This window comes from Myotis daubentonii, chromosome 18 (genome assembly GCF_963259705.1).
Source record: "Myotis daubentonii chromosome 18, mMyoDau2.1, whole genome shotgun sequence".
NCBI lineage: Eukaryota > Metazoa > Chordata > Mammalia > Chiroptera > Vespertilionidae > Myotis > Myotis daubentonii.
The window spans coordinates 23,448,397-23,458,698 of NC_081857.1; the positions used below are offsets into that span (position 1 = coordinate 23,448,397).

General features: G+C 44.7%; 1 protein-coding gene across 1 annotated transcript in view; it reads right to left on the bottom strand.

Annotated features, from left to right (window-relative positions):
* BRINP2 (BMP/retinoic acid inducible neural specific 2) overlaps positions 1 to 5,080 on the bottom strand; it is an 88,013-nt gene extending 82,933 nt beyond the window's left edge. The window contains exon 1 of the mRNA XM_059673459.1: positions 4,346 to 5,080. The gene's annotated coding sequence lies outside the window, so the exon portion shown is untranslated. The remainder of the gene's footprint in view (positions 1 to 4,345) is intronic.
* Positions 5,081 to 10,302: the final 5,222 nt, after the last annotated feature.

Sequence of the window (10,302 nt, forward strand, 5' to 3'; positions counted from 1 at the left end):
TCACTAACCACAGGCACATGGGCCTGGACCTCTATCGTAGCCCCAAACATGGCCATGGACACTTGCAAAGAATAAAGAAAAAAGGCAGTGGCCTCACCATTCAGCTGCAGGGTCATTTCACGCTGGAAAGAAAGGTGACAACAAGGCCAAGGGCAGGATTTTCAAGAGAAATTACATATCCCTCAAGACTTGTCCCTGGGGCGAACTCGGGGACTAAGCAATCAAACAGACTGGGTTCTTGGGCATTTTCCTCTGGACCTGAGAGCAAATAGGATGAGACTTTAGGCAAGTCATTCACTCTCCTTGCTGAAATGGGGCCACCCAAGCAACCAGGGACCTGCAGGGTGAATGGATGTCTCCAAACCCAGTGCAGACCAATGAATAGGGTAGTTGTGTCTCAAGGGACCTATGCTTTGCCTTGACCTTTCTTCCAAGGAGATCAGGCTCAGTGTTGGAGCAAATGAGTGTGGCTGGCTGGTCACAGCCATCTCCTGGTGGTCTGCAGCCCTTGGCCCTTCCTTGGCCCTGCCTTGGTTGGCAGACTGCCTCTCCCCTCTGCTGCTCAGCTGAGCAGTCACAGTACTCGGTGGTACAGCTGCAGGCAATCCTGCACCCACCCCTTCTGCTTTTTTGTGGCTGCCTCCTTTGTGACTGCTACAGCATATGTTTTATTAAAAGGGAAAGAGGAGGGGAGACAAGAGGTTATGTACATGGGCATGCTCAAGAATCTTAAGATTGAAAATCTGCTCAATGTGAAATGCCTAAAGGCTTTGGTATTTTGCTGGCTCTAAGTAAACCCCAACAGGGACTTTTGGGTAGGGAAACAGGAAATGGAGGAAAAGCAGGGTTTTCTCTTGGGGGAGCCTGATTCTAAAAATATGAAAATATTTTCTCATGTTCTCTTGAAATCTGCCTGCTGTCCCTCAATGTCTTCATCCAGTTTTTGTGATATGGTGTTGATTAGCTCTCTGACCTTGAGTTCTGTTTTCCCAGAATGTATGACTTAGGCTCCAGAGTGGGTGGAAGGCTAGGTAAATTTCAATGGCTGATGAGATGTCCAACATTTCAGTCCTCTGCCTGGCCCAAGGACAGCTTCCTCTAGGCCAGCGGTTCTCAACCTGTGGGTCGCTACCCCTTCGGCGGTCGAACGACCCTTTCACAGGGGTCGCCTAAGACCATCCTGCATATCAGATATTTACATTACGATTCATAACAGTAGCAAAATTACAGTTATGAAGCAGCAACGAAAATAATTTTATGGTTGGGTCACAACATGAGGAACTGTATTTAAAGGGCCAGAAGGTTGAGAACCACTGCTCTAGGCCATTATGTGCTTCAAATAATTAACCCAAGTGTATGGTCTTCCTATGATACAAGTGGGGAAGTGGCAAACCCCATGGAATCACACAAGCCTGATGTTTCCAGGCTTTCAGCTTGTGCTGCCCTTAGCATCCCTGTCAGCTAGAGTCCTTTCCCCATTTCTCCCTCTTCAAACAAATCCCACCCCAGTCCCCCTGGCGTAGCACAATGGTCCCTCCTTGCAATACTGATAGCTCTCATTATCTGGACCAATCAATCCTAGATTAATTAGGTCAGCCTCTCAAATCTCTTGTATTGAACTGCTGCTTAGAATGTATAAGGCCATTTACCTTTTCCCAGATGGAAGCCTGTTTTCCTAACTAGACTGTAAGATCATTGAGGGCAAAGGCAAGGTTATTTTAAGACTTTTACCCCTCAAAGCCTTTAGTCCAGGGCCAGAGGACAAGGTGTATGTCACTGCAACCTCCCATTCTTGTAGAGTTCAGAAAAAAAAATGAATCAGATCACAGGCATGAGATTAAGCCATTCCTTACTTAGGAGGAGTCATGGAGCCTGAGATTGGTTTAGCAGTGATGAGACCCACACCCTACCCCATACGTTCCCTTAATTTCCCTGAGTAAGAGCAGTTGGTTCATCTTCCTGAGGTCCTTTGCCCTTGCTTTTCCAAAAAGGGGGCTAAAATCATTCTAATTCTACTTCTTAGGTAATCAAAGATCAATGAGACAATAAGGCATGTGAGGATTCATTAGATGAGCTCCCTGCCATGCCCCCAGCCCATTGGAAAATTTAGACAAGGTCTTATTTAAGAAAAATACTTGAATTGCCAAAAATACACTGCACAGTGGGGAAAACAAGCCATTAACCAGGAAACCTCAACTCTAAGCATCCCAGTCAGCAGAAAGTGCCCACATAGATGTCTCAGTCCCTCCAGATTACCTCTTGTTTGTGAGCAGGGGAGGGATTTTGGAGCACAGTCCCTGTCCCTGGAGGGGATCTCTTTGATGTGAAGCTCCCCAGTGGCTAGCCTGGGGATCAGAAGGAGTTGATGACGCAGGGTTGTTCTTTGCCCTCTGGCCTTACTCAGTAAACAACCTGTTAGGAGGCCAGAAACACCCAGAGGATGATCTTTAAGGGCCAGATAGGAGAAGATGCTTCCACCTTTGAGAGTGGCCTAGTGCTAACAGAGCAGGAACCCTCCTCCCTCCCCAGCCATCCCCTTCTCTCCTCCTGCTGTGCCCACACTGCAGCACACCTCACTCCATTCCGGGTGACAAGCTGGCCTCTTGTTTGGTGAGGAAGGAGAGGCCAGAGTCAGGGGTGCTTCTGTCTTCTACATGCCTGCAGCTCAGCTGTCAAACCCTTTGAGGCAGCCTCCCTCGTCAGGGAAGACCCTGGTCTGACATTTGCTACCTTTTCCTCAAACATCTCACAGTATCCATGCTCTGCACCTACCCAAATCCTATCCCTCCTCAAGAAGCAAAGCATGCATCTTTCCCCAAAGTAGCAGCGGCAGTGCCACTGGTAAAAATCTCGGAACACTGTGGTAGCATTGCTTGGTCATGCCCCCAATGCTGCAAAGCATCGTACTCTGGCTGAGCGGGAACTCTGAGAGTCCGGCCTTAAACAAATAACATACCCACAACTGTGTGAAGTAAAAAAAGAAAACACCAACTTCAGCATCCCTTCGCTGTTGCCTGATGTCATCAGACTGCCCCCCAGGGGATTCTGTGAAATACTTGAGCTGCTTGGTTAATACAGGCATTGCATGCATTCTAGAGAGCCTGATCAGAGAGTATTACTTCCACATACCCATGTCTGGAGAAGGACAGAGGCAGAAATACTTGACTGACAACATGCCTTTCAATCTCCTGATGGGTCTATGCTGACATATTATTGTCCCTGCAGGAGAAAGCCCAGATTACCCAGCTATCAGCAGGCCTGTTTTAGTTGCTCCCCTTTTCACAAAACATTTCTTCCTGCTTAGGGCACGGGCTTCCAGGCTAGGAAGAGTGCACACACAGTTCTTTACAGAGGGGTCTGTTCAATCACGTTACAGTGCATTAGCTTGATTATTCGATAATACTTGGCTTAGGTCTATATACCCTGGATAAATATGTACCAGGCATTGGGACTGCTTGGTGAGGAGGAAACTCCTCTGGGCTGGAATAGCAGCTCCCAAGTTCAGGCTCCTACTAGGAAGGAACCCTCAGCCTGGGGCCTGGGCAGCAGGCTGCACATGCATGTTTTTTCTGTTGGCAACCCGCTTCCTGCATACAGCTGTGAGCACAGACACACACACACACACACACACACACACACACACACACACACAGCATTAGACTGTGTACTCAGGCGATCACAGAACCAGGGAGAGAGATGGCTAGATAATGTCAGCACACCCCTCCTTCCAATGTGCAGCCAGGCTCAACTCAATCCATGGGCTCCTGCCACCACCCTGGGGAGACTATTTGCAGCCAACGGGGCTCACTCCTCAGAATTTTTTTTCTTAGTCGTATGTGCATGGGAGGGAGAGACAGGACTCTACAGGCATGTCACTGAGCTCTAGGAACATGTGAGTATAGATGTATCACGTAGCATGGCTCAGCTCTTTGGGGTCCTTCTCAAACATAGTGAACCACGTACAGTTTCAGCTCAGCAGGCAGAAGTCCTGGGCATTTTCTGCAATTATGCAGCTCGGTTGAATTTTCTGAAGCTAATGGGAGTTGCACTAACTTTGAGGACTTAGCCCAGGCAAAAGCAATATAGGTCAGGCAGCGTGCCCAGGCGGGTGTCAGTCATGCACACCAGGAAGCAGTAACAGGGCCATCTCTAGCTAAACCCTAAATTGTATCGCTCAGCTCCACCAGACAGAAACTACCAGATGGGATCATTCCTTCTGCCTGCAACTGCCAGGCTACAGGGCAACAGGGTAGTAAGGGGGCAAATGATCCCCTTACCAAGGAACGTAGCAGAAAGGGCAAGGAAAAGGGGACAGAGGAAAACCACCCGAACCCTGCACTGTTACCTTGGATCCTTGCAAGAGCCCTCCTGGCTGTATCAGCTGCTCCCCAAATGTCCACCGACTGGGAGGAGATTCCTAAAAGATTCCAGGTTTTTGTGCAACATCTCCAGTGGCAGCTTTCCAAAGTTTCTACTTCATGATTTCTTGTGGCTTTCTCATTTGGGGAAACGCGAATGCCTCTCCTTCAGCATGTGAGAGGGAAAGGAAGTCTTTTTTCAAATTCTCTTGCTCTGGGCTTTGCCTCCGCCGCTGTCTCCGCTAGACCACTTGCCGGCTGCCTTCCGCTAAGCAGCCTGGATCCCTGGCACCCAAAGCAGGTTGGAAGTGGGCTTCAGCGCACTTGGGTGGGAGAGGGAAGGAAAGTGCAACAGCAAACCTGGAGAGTCCCCTGTCTGTCCACCGAAGAGGAACCCAAGATCTCGCCTTCCTTGCAACTCTAAAGGGATTCACCCTCTTGCTCCCTTGCCCGTAATCACTGCCTAGCACATGGGCAAAGCCCGTTCCGCCGGCTTCAGCGCTCGCTCTGCTGCCCGCAGACCTGTCCCTGAGCTCGCACCGCGCGGCAGGTGCCCAAACCCGGGCCAGTGCGAACGGGATGCTCAGGCGCAGGGGAGGCGCTGCCCCAGCCCCGCCGGTAGCTTCTGAGGCGGGCGTCGTCCAGTCCGGGCTGCAGCCGCGAGCCCCTGCTCTGACTCCCGCTCGGCACCTAAGCAGTGTCACCTGCAGACTCAGACACCAGATGAGTGTCTTAAGATAACAATGCTGCCCGGCCTGCCTCTCTCTCTCTTCTGCACGTAGGTTGGCAGCCAATGGGACACAGCGCCATCGTCCCCACGGGCGCCCATTGGCTGGCGGCTTGGCAGGGGGTGGGCTCGGAGTCTCCCCGCTATCTCCTTTGGTCCGCGCCAGGCCGGGCACCAGCTCTGTTAACCCTCCCGGCCCAGCCACAGGGACTTTTTGGTGTGGATGAGGAGGGCTTGGGCTGGGAGTCAGAGAGTCTATGCAGGCTGAGGAACGGGGAGAAGCTTGGGAGCTAATTAGGTTTTCTTCTCATCTTCCTGAGTTACAATAATCATTTATCCCAGACCATTTTGTTTGCTTAACTAGAATTCCCAGAGATAGGGACCCATTTGAGTCATTCCCTTTCTAATTTGAGGTTTTATTTCGTTGTTTGTGTATTTTAGCCTCTTGGTCCGGAATTAATTAGAAATGAGCCCCCCCCCCCACGTGTGTGTGTGTGTGTGTGTGTGTGTGTGTGTGTGTGTGTGTGTGAGAGAGAGAGAGAGAGAGAGAGAGAGAGAGAGAGAGAGAGAGAGAGACTTTGAACAGCTAAATCTAGAAACATTCTGTCCCCAAACCAGGATTGTGAAGGCGAAGGCAAGAAAAATTCTGGGGCGAAATTAAGGGGTGTGGGGGGATGCCCTGCTTCCAAAAGAGGGAATTGTTCTGCCTGTGCTGTTTTCCTTCTGTGTGTCTCCTTTCACGTCAGTGAGTGTAAGGAAGAGGGAATGTGAACTTCCATTTGGTTTTTAAAGGGGGACCAGAGATTCTGAACAGGCCCAGCCTTGTTTCTGTGAAGCAGGTGGTGTAGCTGAGCCTTTGAATTGAGAGTGGGGGAGGGGAGAGAGAGAGAGCTAGGGAGAAAGAGAAAAGGAGAGAGAGAGAGAGAGAGAGAGAGAGAGAGAGAGAGAGAGAACGAGAGAAAATATTAACTTTGAATCAAAGAGTGTGAAATATATCCTTGATGTCCTAATGAGGAAGCAAAACTGAATTACGTCCAGCTAACTAGCATACTACACTAAATATTGGCAAGAAAAAGGACACTAATAGTTGAAGAAAACTGCAGTTCAATAGAAGAGCTAAGGGTTGGGGCTGGCAAAGGAATTTGGGGGTTTCACAGTAAGTCAATGTGGTGGGAGAAATATAGAGAGAATACACAGGGAGGGAGAGAAGTATTTTGGTTTAGTTTCTAGAATGAAGAGCAACAGCAAAGATTATTTTATTTAAAAAACTGGAAAAAATTAAGGAATGCAGAGGCTTAATGGGTGTCAAAGTAATATAAACCAGGGTTAGCCAAAAAGCATCAAGGAACCAGGTGTTCTGAATGAATGGGGGTAAATTAGAAATATTCCAAAAATACACAGCCTTAGTCCCAACGATCCATCACTTTCACCTATATTATCCCCTGTGTATCTTATACAGGTTTGAGTGTCTGTCTCCATCCTGTAGGTATATGTTTGTCTAAGCTATAAAATGTGTTAGAGAGAGGTGGTCCTAGAGGGTCCCCAGCTCTTGTCCTGGATAAAATATCCAAGTGAACCATGACAGGCTACATCTGTTGCTGTCCAACTGCTGAATTATGTACTCCTGTGCTTCTTAGTGACAGAGACCCCCTGAACTTGTCCCAGGAGCTAAGACATTATGTGTGGAAACTCTCATAAAATTGGAGAAGGGAGTGATTAAAGGGAAAGAGTAGTTGAACAAATTGTTATCAATTTCAATGGAAAGAAAGTTAAATTTTCTGAGATCTCTAAGGAAGAAGGAAAGGGGGTAAAATTGGGAGACGAGAAAACAACTTGAAAAAAGAAAAACTTACTTGTACTTTCTTCTCCTATGGAGTCCTAAGCCCTCTAAAAAATCTATTGTGGTATAATATACATTAAATTCCACATGTGTACAGTTTGATGATATTTTGCCTAAACATGTATCCTTTGGAACACTACCCACGTAATTTCCAGCACTCAAAGAAGTTTGTCCTGCCCTTCTTAGTCAAAACCTCTCTCCCCAAGTGATAACCACTATTTTGATTTCCACCTTCCAAGATTAATGTTACCTCTCCTTGAATTTCATAAATATAGAATCTTGGGCTAGACACTTTCACTCTTATGGCCTGAATTCTTTCATTTATCATTATGTCCGTGAGACTCATCAATGTAATTACATGTTTATTTTTTATTGCTGTGCTATATTTTGTTACATGACTATATTACATGAATTTATTCTCCAATTGATGCAATTTGGATTGTTTACATTTTTTGTCTATTATGAGCAAACCTGCTATAAATGTTCCTGTACATGTCTTTTGGTAGACACATGCAATCATTATCCGGCATATATAGCTAAGAGTGTAAATCACTTAATTTGCTTTTGGCTACTAAAAGGGAACAAAATCTCACAAAGAAGATTCTGAAGACTACATTATTTTTGAAGTACCTGAATGAGGGGATAATGGTAAAAGCTATCATGTTGAGCACCAACTAAATGCCTCAAATGTGTCAGATTATATATATATATATTAGAAGCCAGTTGCACGAAGATTCGCGCAATAGGCCTTCCTTCCCCTGGCTGCTGGCACCGGTTTTCCTCCGGCACCCGGGACCCAGGCCTTTGGTCTGGCTGCAGCAGAGAAGCCAAGCATCTTCAGTCTTCAGTCTTCAGTCTTCACTCCAGCCGGAGCCTTCAGTCTTCGCTCTGTGCCTGTGTATGCAAATTAACCACCATCTTTGTTGGGTTAATTTGCATAGTCACTCTGATTGGCTGGTGGGCGTAGCAGAGTGACACCAATTTGCATGTTTCTCTTTTATTAGTGTAGATATATATACATCTATTCTAAAAAATATGTATCATTGTTTCTATTTTGCTAATAAGAATATTGAGCACATTGTCTCAGGAAATGGTCCTTGGCTCCTAAGGATGTGTGTGTGTGTGTGTGTGTGTGTGTAAGTCCTCTGTGAGAGGAGCTATGAGCAAAGGAAGTGATGGAAGGTCTCACTATATAAAAGAATCTGGGTATTGGTCTGCATGGATGGGAAGATCTAGGGAACACAGAGTGGTGCATTCCAGGTAGACAAAATGCACGAGAAAAGCAAAAATGGGCTTTAATTTGATTGGGTTGTGTATATGTGTTGTTGTGGGGAGGCGGGAAGGACAGCATAATAATCAATAAATCTAAGAGAATACATAATATGAGATTTGCAAGAGTTTTTAAATTTCTAAACCATGCTTGAACTTATTCCCATAGGGGGGAAAATTTTTAGAATGGCATGATGAAAGCAAGATTTCATGAAGATAACCTGGCAGCTGTGTGAAGAATAGGCTAATAGCAGGGGAAGCATTTGGAAGCTATTATGAGTCAAGGAGCAAGGCCACTGATACTTAAATATAGGAAGATGGATCTCAGGAGAAAAGTCTGAATTGGGGATAACAGAACCTGAACTTGATATTTTATAGTGTCTTAGTGAATATAAACACTTGCACTTAAAGTACCTGTAGCATATGTGATGGGCAGAGATCACTGACCTCATTTTATTGATGAGAACATTAAAGATAAGATTGGTCCAGGCTCACCTCCAAATAAGCAAATTACATAGTTGAAACTTGAATCCAGGTCTGTGGTTTTACTACATCGTGTTTGCTATACACAAAGGTAATGATTGAGATGAATACAAACTTCTAGACCCATTTAAACTTAAGACATTACACTGTGCAGATGGGCTGGTTTCTGTGAACTTCAAACTCTCCCCTATCTCTAGGTATTTAATTCCCTAAATGGAGGCCATGTGACATTATATGACATTGTATCCAAGTTTACAGGAATCCAGTGCTCAGGCAAAATACTATCTCTTTTTATTTGTACAGTTTTCTTGCTCAGTCATTCCATAGAGAATGAGGTATACAAAGGTTTAGACACCAAATTCCAACTACGTATACATTTAAAAATGGCCGTGTACTATTTTTTTTATAAGTGTCAATAAACATGTACAAATAACTATAGATAAGCACAGAATACTAAAATCAATTTATCAGAAAATCGACCCCAAATGGTTCACTTGGGTTTTCTAAAATGATTCAAGACACTTCAGAAAATTAGAGAGATTTCAAAAAAATTGATTACATGCTACTCAAAAGCAGAGATTTTTCCCCCTAGTATTTGTCCATGCCTAGCCTAATGCCCAGCATATGGTACGTTTGCATATGTTTACTGAATGAGTTATGATGACCCACAGAACCCAATGATAATTCATGGATGCTCTACCATAGCCACATAGTGGAAAGAGTACTAAGGAAAAAATATAAGTTATCTCTACCCCTTCTCAGCAGATTGATCTTGGGTAAATCACCCAATTATTTCACTGGCCTCAATTTCCTCATGTGTTAAACAAAAGACTGGATTAATAGGTGATCTGGCAATTTCTCACTATTTCTTACATTTTAGGAATAAGTGTGTTTTCCTGGCATTTACCCTAATTTTTCAATGATAAATCTTGTATAACTAGGTTTAATATTACTTTTTATGCTAGTGAGAGTAGGGAAAAGGTATCATGGAGTCTTTCTCTACCTCACTACCTCCTTGGGGAACAATGAAGATGTGGAAGAGTTTTAGAAAGGTCATTAGCTGATAAATCTGCTCTGCAGGAGCTTGCGATGCTACATGGTAATATACCTCTGGGTTAGTTCCCAGATACAACAGATTCAGACTTGCAATAAAGTTTTTCTTTTTCTTTTTTGAGGTGATCATGGCTCATTTTCTCTATTCCCATCCATTAATTAGAGTAACTTTGTTAAATATATGGCAAAGCTTTTTTTTTTTTTTTAAGGACATGCATTCACATATGCCAATAAATTGATACCAGGAAGAATAAGAATGAAATTGTTTCTAAAATGGGGGTCCTCTTTGAAGAGTGTGGTCCAAAAAATTCCTATGGAGTAAGAATTACCTGTAACAGCCTTATTATCACTAGTATTTAAGTCAGCATTGAATCAATGATGGTGGAGGGGCATACCTTTCAAAAAGTTGTTGGTTATCATGTGAAAGTTCTGTTAGAGATCAGATTCCAGCACACATAAATGTCATTTTCTACCACTGTTTATTGCATAAGGTCATTACTTTAAGGCAACACTGCCCAGCACTGATGGAAACAAAACTTATATGCATTTTTGTTGTTGTTGTTTTTATCTGT